General features: G+C 37.1%; 1 non-coding gene across 1 annotated transcript; it reads left to right on the top strand.

Annotated features, from left to right (window-relative positions):
- The first annotated feature begins 1,422 nt into the window (after nucleotides 1-1,422).
- Nucleotides 1,423-1,530, top strand: LOC130951612 (small nucleolar RNA R71). Its single transcript, XR_009074039.1, has one exon. It is a non-coding gene; the product is annotated as a small nucleolar RNA R71 (small nucleolar RNA).
- Nucleotides 1,531-9,425: the final 7,895 nt, after the last annotated feature.

The following is a 9,425-nucleotide window of genomic DNA, read 5'->3' as shown; positions in this document are numbered from 1 at the left end:
AAGGAGGTGATGATCCGTGACACTCATCACCTCCCTCAATCTATGAACGTGTGCCTGACAAACACCTCCGTTCTACATCAGACTGAATGAGCTTCTCTTAGATTCCTTAATCAGAATCTCCGCGGTATAAGCTAGAATTGATGGCGGCCACTCTTGAGAATCCGGAAGGTCTAAAGCTTGTCTATGGTATTCCGAGTAGGATTTAAGGATCGGATGGCTGTGACGAGCTTCAAACTCGCGATTGCTGGGCGTGATGACAAACGCAAAAGGATCAATGGATCCTATTCCAACATGATCGAGAACCAACAGCTGATTAGCCGTGCTGTGATAGAGCATCTGGACCGTTTTCACTAAGAGGATGGGAGGTAGCCACTGACAATGGTGACACCCTACATACAGCTTGCCGTGGACGGGCTTTACAAACAATTGAGTTGAATATTACATTGCAGAAATTCAGAGGACAAAGCATCTCCAGAACTCCAACATATTCCCCATTACTACACAACAAGTAACAATTTTATTCCTTCTTCTTTTTCCAATCAAATAATTCCAACTGATAATTTTAATTAATATCCTGACTAAGAATAATAAAATAAACATAGCTCGTTTCAACAAAAATAATCTCCGTGGGATCGACCCTTACTCACATAAGGTATTACTTGGACGACCCAGTGCACTTGCTGGTTAGTTGTACGGACTGCAAAAGTGTGATTGCAATTTTGTGCACCACTAATCAGCTGTTGGTTCTCGATCGTGTAGGAATAGGATTTACTATCCTTTTGCGTCTGTCACCACGCCCTACAGTCGCGAGTTTAGAGTGGCCTTAGATAGATCAGAGACTATGTTTGCTAAGCTAGAGGGGCCCTGTTCAGAATTCTCTGTCTGTTGCTGAGAAGATGATGGAAAAGGCTTGCTATTGCTAAACTTGTTTCTTCCACCATTATTAAAGCCTTATTGGGGCTTTTGTTGATCCTTCGATGAGAAATTTGGATGATTTCTCCATGAGGGATTATAGGTGTTTCCATAGGCTTCACCTATGTAATTCACCTCTGCCATTACAGGGTTCTCAAGATCATAGGCTTCTTCTTCAGAAGATGCCTCTTTAGTACTGTTGGATGCATTTTGCAAACCATTCAGACTCTGAGAAATTATATTGACTTGCTGAGTCAAAATTTTATTCTGAGCCAATATGGCATTTAGAGCATCAATTTCAAGAACTCCCTTCTTCTGAGGCATCCCATTACTCATAGGATTTCTTTCAGAAGTGTACATGAACTGGTTATTTGCAACCATGTCAATGAGTTTCTGAGCTTCTGCAGGCATCTTCTTTAGGTGAATAGATTCACCTACAGAATGGTCCAATGACATCTTAGACAATTCAAACAGACCATTATAGAATATATCCAGGATGGTCCATTCTGAAAGCATGTCAGAAGGACACTTTTTGGTCAGTTGCTTGTATCTTTCCCAAGCTTCATAGAGGGATTCACCATCTTTCTATCTGAAGGTTTGAACATCCACTCTAAGCTTGCTCAGCTTTTGAAGAGGAAAGAACTTGGCCAAGAAGGTCGTGACCAGCTTATCCCAAGAGTTCAGGGTATCTTTAGGTTGAGAGTCCAACCATATTCTAGCTCTGTCTCTTACAGTAAAAGGGAAAAGCATAAGCCTGAAGATCTCGGGATCAACCCCATTGGTCTTAACAGTATCACAGATCTGCAAGAATTCAGTTAAGAACCGAAAAGGATCTTCTGATGGAAGTCCATGAAACTTGCAATTTTGTTGCATCAAAGAAACTAATTGAGGCTTTAGCTCAAAATTGTTTGCTCCAATGGCAGGGAATGAGATGCTTCTTCCATGTAAGTTGGAATTTGGTGCGGTAAAGTCACCAAGCATCTTCCTTGCATTGTTGTTGGGTTCGGCCATCTCTACTTCTTTTTCAAAAATTTTAGTAAAGTTCTCTTCAGAGTGTTGTGTTTTAGCTTCTCTTAGCTTCCTCTTCAGAGTCCTTTCAGGTTTCGGATCAGCTTCAACAAGAATGTTCTTATCCTTGCTCCTGCTCATGTGAAAAAGAAGAGAACAGAAAAGAAGAGTAATCCTCTATGTCACAGTACAGAGATTCCTTTATGTAAGTAGAAGAAGAAAAGAATAGAAGAAGGAGAAGAGAAAAATTCGAATACAGAGAGGAAGAGAGGGTTCGAATTTTAAGATGAAGAGGAGTGTTAGTAAATAAATAAAATAAATAGAAAGAGAGAGAGGGAATTTTTGAAAATTAACTAAAATAAAAGAAAAATATTTTTGTTTTTATTTTAAATTAAAGTTAAATTCCAAAAATTAAGAGACGAAATAAAACTAAAATTAAAATTTAAAACAATTAGTTAATTAAAAAGAATTTTGAAAAAGGGTGAGGAATTTTCGAAAATTAGAGAGAGAAAAGTAGTTAGGTGGTTTTGAAAAAGATAAGAAATAGTGAAGTGAACAAAAAATCAATTAGTTAGTTGAAAAAGATTTGAAAATCAATTTTGAAAAGATAAGGAGTTAGAAAAGATTTTTGAAATTGATTTTGAAAAAGATATGATTTGGAAAAGATATGTTTAAAAAGATATGATTGAAATTTATTTTGAAAAAAAGATTTGAAAAGGAAATTTAGAAAGAGTTGATTTTTTTAAAATTAAAATTGATTACTTGACTAACAAGAAACTAAAAGATATGATTCTAGAATTTATAGATTGAACCTTTCTTAATAAGAAAGTAACAAACTTCAAATTTTTGAATCAATCACATTAATTGTTAGTAAAGTTTTCGAAATTTTGAAATGAAATTAAGAAAAAGATTTTGAAATCAAATTTAAAAAAAAATTTGAAGAAAAAAAAAAGAAAAAATGAAAAATATTTGATTTTTGAAATATCTTTGAAAAGATAAGATTTTTTTAAAAATGAAATCTTGACATGACTAACAAGAAACAACCAATTTTAAAAATTTTTGACTAAGTCAACCCAAAGATTTCAAAATTTATGAGAGAAATAAGGGAAATATATTTTTTTTATTTTTTGAATTTAATGAGGAAAGAGAAAAAACACAAAAATGACCCAAAACATAAAAATTTTGGATCAAAACCAGTGTTGTATGCAAAAACACTATGAATGTCAAGATGAACACCAAGAACAATTTGAAGATCATGATAAACACCAAGACTTATTTTTGAAAAATTTTCAAGAAAAGAAAAATATGCAAGACACCAAACTTAGAGATTTTCAATGTTTAGCCACTATGGATTAAAAATGCATATGAAAAGCAACAAAAGACACAAAACAAGAAAATATGAATATCAAACAAGAAGACTTATCAAGAACAACTTGAAGATCATGAAGAACACATGCATGAATTTTCGAAAAATGCAATGATTATTAAAAACATGCAATTGACACCAAACTTAAAAATTGACTCAAGACTCAAACAAGAAACACAAAATATTTTTTTGATTTTATTAAAAAAATTTTTTGGATTTTTCAAAAATTATTTTTAGAAAAACGAAAAAAAATTTTGAAAGTTTTTGAAAATTTTTTGAAAATAAAATAGAGATTGAAACAAAAAGAAAATTACCTAATCTGAGCAACAAGATGAACCGTCAGTTGTCCAAACTTGAACAATGTCCGGCAACGGCGCCAAAAACTTGGTGCACGAAATTGTGATCTCAATGGCGCCAACAACTTGGTACGCACAATTGTAATATCACTCTTTTTCACAACTTCGCACAACTAACCAGCAAGTGAGTAAGGGTCGATCCCACGGAGATTGTCGGCTTGAAGCAAGCTATGGTCACCTTGTAAATCTCAGTCAGGTGGATTCAAATGGTTATGGAGTTTTAATAATTAAAATATAATTAAACATAAAATAAAGATAGAGATACTTATGTAAATCATTGGTGGGAATTTCAGATAAGTGTATGGAGATGCTTTATCCCTCTTGAATCTCTGCTTTCCTACTGCCTTCATCAAATCCTTCATACTCCTTTCCATGGCAAGCTGTATGTAGGGCGTCACCGTTGTCAATGGCTACTTCCCATCCTCTCAGTGAAAAAGGTCTTCTACGGTTTCCCGCATGGCTAATCAGCTGTTAGTTCTCGATTGTGTAGGAATAGGATTTACTATCCTTTTGCGTCTGTCACCACGCCCTACAGTCGCGAGTTTGAAACTCGTCACAGTCATCCCATCCCAGATCCTACTCGGAATACCACAGACAAGGTTTAGATTTTTCGGATCTCAAGAATGTTGCCAATGGATTCTAGCTTATACCACGAAGACTCTGATCTCACGAAATGGAAGGCTCTGTTGTTAGGAGAGGCACCCATGCGTTCTGGACCAGGAATCCAAGAGATATACACTCTAGCTTTCGCAGGTGGAACATAGGTGTTTGTCAGGCACGTGTTCATAAGTGAGAATGGTGATGAGTGTCACGGATCATCACATTCATCAAGCTGTAGTGCGAATGAATATCTTAGAATAAGAATAAGCATGAATTGAAATGAAAACAGTAGTAATTGCATTAATACTCGAGGAACAGCAGAGCTCCACACCCTTAATCTATGGTGTGTAGAAGCTCCACCGTTGAAAATACATAAGTGATGAAGGTCCAGGCATGGCCGTGAGGCCAGCCCCCAAAATATAATCATAGGATCAAAAGATAATCCAAAGATGAAAATACAATAGTAAAAAGTCCTATTTATACTAGACTAGTTACTAGGGGTACAGAAATGAGTAAATGATGCAGAAAATTCACTTCCGGGCCCACTTGGTGTGTGCTTGGGCTGAGCATTGAAGCTTTCACGTGTAGAGGTCTTCCTTGGAGTTGAACACCAGTTTGTAACTTATTTCTGGTGTTTGACTCTGCTTTGCAACTTTTTTCTGGCGTTTAACGCCATAATAGGGCAGAAACCTGGCGTTAAACGCCAGTTTGCGTCGTCTAAACTTGGGCAAAGTATGGATGTCTACTTTCCAACGCAATTGAGAGTGTGCCATTTGGATTTCTGTAGCTCTAAAAATTTTATTTCGAGTGCAGGGAGGTCAGAATCCAACAGCATCAGCTGTCCTTCTTCAGCCTCTAAATCAAATTTTTGCTCAGGTCCCTGATGAGCGGATATTTTATACGCTTTTTGGGGGTAATTTCATGTAGATTTTAGTATGTTTTAATTAGTTTTTAATAGAATTTTATTAGTTTTTAAGCAAAAATCATATTTCTGGACTTTACTATGAGTGTGTGTGTTTTTCTGTGATTTCAGGTAAATTCTGACTGAAATTGAGGGATTTGAGCAAACTCTGAAAAAGGCTGACAAAAGGACTGCTGATGCTGTTGGATTCTGACCTCCCTGCACTCGAAATGGATTTTCTGGAGCTACAAGAGTCCAATTGGCGCGCTCTCAACGGCGTTGGAAAGTAGACATCCAGGGCTTTCCAGCAATATATAATAGTCCATACTTTGCGCAAGGATAGACGAAGTAACTTGGCGTTGAACGCCAAGTTCATGCTGCTGTCTGGAGTTAAACGCCAGAAAAACGTCATGATCCGGAGTTGAACGCCCAAAACACGTCATAACCTGGAGTTTAACGCCAAGAAAGGCCTCTACTCGTGGATAGCTTTAATCTCAGCCCCAGCACACACCAAGTGGGCCCCAGAAGTGGATTTCTGCACCAATTATCTTAGTTTATTCATTTTCTGTAAACTTAGGTTACTAGTTTACTATTTAAACAACTTTTACAGACATTTCTTGTACCTCATGACATTTTCAGATCTGAATTACATACTTTTGACGGCATGAGTCTCTAAACTCCATTGTTGGGGGTGAGGAGCTCTGCAGCGTCTCGATGATTTAATACAATTCCTTGTTTTCCATTCAAACCGCTTGTTCTTATCTAAGATGTTTATTCGCGTTTAATTGTGAAGAAGGTGATGATCCGTGACACTCATCACCTTCCTCAATCATGAACGTGTGCCTGACAACCACCTCCGTTCTACATCAGACTGAATGAATATCTTAGATTCCCAACAGAATCTTCGTGGTATAAGCTAGATAGATGGCGGCATTCATGAGAATCCGGAAAGTCTAAACCTTGTCTGTGGTATTCCGAGTAGGATTCCGGGATTGAATGACTGTGACGTGCTTCAAACTCCTGAGGGCTGGGCGTTAGTGACAGACGCAAAATAATCAATGGATTCTATTCCAACCTGATTGAGAACCGACAGATGATGATTAGCCGTGCTGTGACAGAGCATAGGAACGTTTCACTGAGAGGATGGGAAGTAGCCACTGACAACGGTGACACCCTACATAGAGCTTGCCATGGAAGGAATCTGCGTGTGAGAAGAGGATTTCAAGGAAAGTTGAAGTCAAAGGACAAAGCATCTCCAAAACTCCAACATATTCTCCATTACTGCACACAAGTAACGCTAATACTCTTTATTATTCCAACTTGCAATTTTAAGTAGTTTGGCTTTTTACAAGTAAAATCCAATTAATCCTATTGACCTCCTGACTAAGATTAATAAAATAAACATTGATTGCTTCAAGCCAATAATCTCCGTGGGATCGACCCTTACTCACGTAAGGTATTACTTGGACGACCCAGTGCACTTGCTGGTTAGTTGAACGAAGTTGATCTTGGACCAGGTTCTATTATCATATTCTATAAAGAGATACAATTTCGTCCACCAAGTTTTTGGCGCCGTTGCCGGGGATTATTGAATTTGGACAATTGAAAGCTTATTTTATTTCTTAGATTAGGAATAATTTATTTTTATTTTTATTGTTATAGAGTCATTAAATCTTGATAGGATAGTTTCTTTTCAAAAATTTTTCTTTTCAAAATTTATTATTGTTCTTTTAATTAATTGCTAATTTTCGTGAGTTAGTGTCTTGTTCTAAGTTTGGTGTTAATTGCATATTTTATATTTCTCTAAAATTCTCGTGTTGAGTTTCTTGGTTCTTCCTTGATTTTCAAGTTGTTCTTGATAATTGGTTATACCCTTTGGAACCTTTTTCAAAATAATTTTCTTGGATTGAATCTTGTACCAAACTTTAAGTTTGGTGTTTTCTTGTTAAGTTTTCTTTAATTTTCGAAAATTTGTTTGATTTTCTAAAAATTTTAAGTTTGGTGTTCTTTCTTTTGTTCTTGGTGTTCTTGTGAATTCAAGGTGTTCTTGAGTTTTTCTTGTGTCTGATCTTAAAATTTTTAAGTTTGGTGTTCTTTGGCGTTTTCCCTCCAAAAATTTTCGAAAATAAGGAGCATTGGATCTAAAAATTTTAAGTCTTGTGTCTTTGTGTGTTTTTCTCTTTCATCATAAAATTCAAAATTCAAAAAAAAAAATATTATTTTCTAACTAATTTGAACTACTTTTTTTTTCGAAAATTTTATATAAAAATTCAATTTTCAATTTCAAAATATTTTCACTTTCATTTATTATTTCGTTTTTATTTTTATAAAATAAATAATACCACACATTCCACAGTCCTTTATAAACAAATAACTCTATTGTTCAATATGGAAGCAAGTGGGAATGAACAGTCCAAGAGGACTCTGGGGTCATATGCTAACACACTACTGCTTCATATGGGAGTAGTATTTGTATACCCTCCATTGGAGTTAGTAGCTTTGAGCTGAATCCTCAGCTCATTATCATGGTGCAGCAAAACTGCCAGTATTCCGATCTTCCACATGAAGAACCTACAGAGTTTCTGGCACAATTTCTGCAAATTGCTGATACAGTACATGATAAGGAAGTAGATCAGGATGTCTACAGATTATTACTGTTTCCATTTGCTGTAAAAGATCAAGCTAAGAGGTGGTTAAATAACCAGCCTAAGAGCAGCATAAAAACATGGAAACAGCTGTCAGAAAAATTCCTGAATCACTATTTTCCTCCCAAACGGATGACACAGCTAAGGCTAAACATTCAAGGCTTCAAACAAGGAGATAATGAATCCCTTTATGATGCTTGGGAGAGATACAGAGAGATGCTAAGAAAGTGCCCCTCTGAAATGTTTTCAGAATGGGTGTGGTGGACGAAATTGTGATTCTTATTCTTAGCTCTGATTCATTGTAATTGGATTTATTCAATAATTGTCCTTATTTGAAGTCACAATCCCGTTCAATTAACCAGCAAGTGTACTGGGTCGTCCAAGTAATACCTTACGTGAGTAAGGGTCGAATCCACAGAGATTGTTGGTATGAAGCAAGCTATGGTCACCTTGCAAATCTCAGTTAGGCAGATTAAATCTGTTTATGGTGAGTTCGAATATTAATAAATAATAAAAAGGGATAGAATACTTATGCAGGTTCATTGGTAGGAATTTCAGATAAGTGGAATGGAGGTGCTGTAGAGCTCACGGACGCCTGCTTTCCTATTCCTTCTACTCAATCCTTCTTACTCCTTTCCATGGCAAGCTTTGTATAGGGGTTCACTATCAGCTGTGGCTACTTTCATTCCTCGGGGAAATAACCTGTGCGGCTGTCACTCGCACAGCTAACCAGTCTGGAGGCATCACCCATGGTTGATAGCTACATCCATCGCAGTGAAAGCTAATGCACGCACTCTGTCACAGTACGGCCAATCACCGGTTGGTTCCCGCTCCTACTGGAATAGAATCCCTCTTTTGCGTTTGTCACTAACGCCCAGCAGGTTAAAGTTTGAAGCACGTCACAGTCATTCATTACCGGAATCCTACTCGGAATACCACAGACAAAGTGAGACTTTCCGGATTCCCAGGATCCTACTCGGAACACCACAGACAAGGTTGGACTTTCCGGATCCTCATAAATGCCGCCATCCATCTAGCTTATACCACGAAGATTCTGTTGGGGAATCTGAGAGATACACATTCGAGCTTCTTTGCATGTAGAACGGAAGTGGTTGTCAATCACGCGTGTTCATAAGTGAGAATAATAATGAGGGTTATTAACTCATCACATTCATCATGTTCTTGGGTACGAATGAATATCTTGGAATAAGAATAAAAGAGGAATTGAATAAAAGAGAATAGAACTTCATTAATCTTTGAGGTGCAGCAGAGCTCCACACCCTTAATCTATGGTGTGCAGAAACTCCACTGTTGAAAATACATAAGCAAGAGGTCCAGGCATGGCCGAATGGCCAGCCCCCTAAACGTGATCACAGGATAGAAAATACAATCCAGGATGTCTAATACAATAGTAAAAGGTCATATATATACTAGACTAGCTACTAGGGTTTACATGAGTAAGTAATTGATGCATAAATCCACTTCCGGGGCCCACTTGGTGTGTGTTTGGGCTGAGCTTGATCAATCCACGTGTAGAGGCATTTCTTGGCGTCAAACTTCAGGTTATGACGTGTTTTGGGCGTTTAACTCCGGATCATGACGTTTTTCTGGCGTTTAACTCCAGACAGCAGCATGTA

The sequence above is a fragment of the Arachis stenosperma genome, chromosome 1 (genome assembly GCF_014773155.1).
Source record: "Arachis stenosperma cultivar V10309 chromosome 1, arast.V10309.gnm1.PFL2, whole genome shotgun sequence".
In the NCBI taxonomy this organism is placed as follows: Eukaryota; Viridiplantae; Streptophyta; class Magnoliopsida; order Fabales; family Fabaceae; genus Arachis; species Arachis stenosperma.
This window is presented reverse-complemented; position numbering and strand designations above follow the sequence as displayed.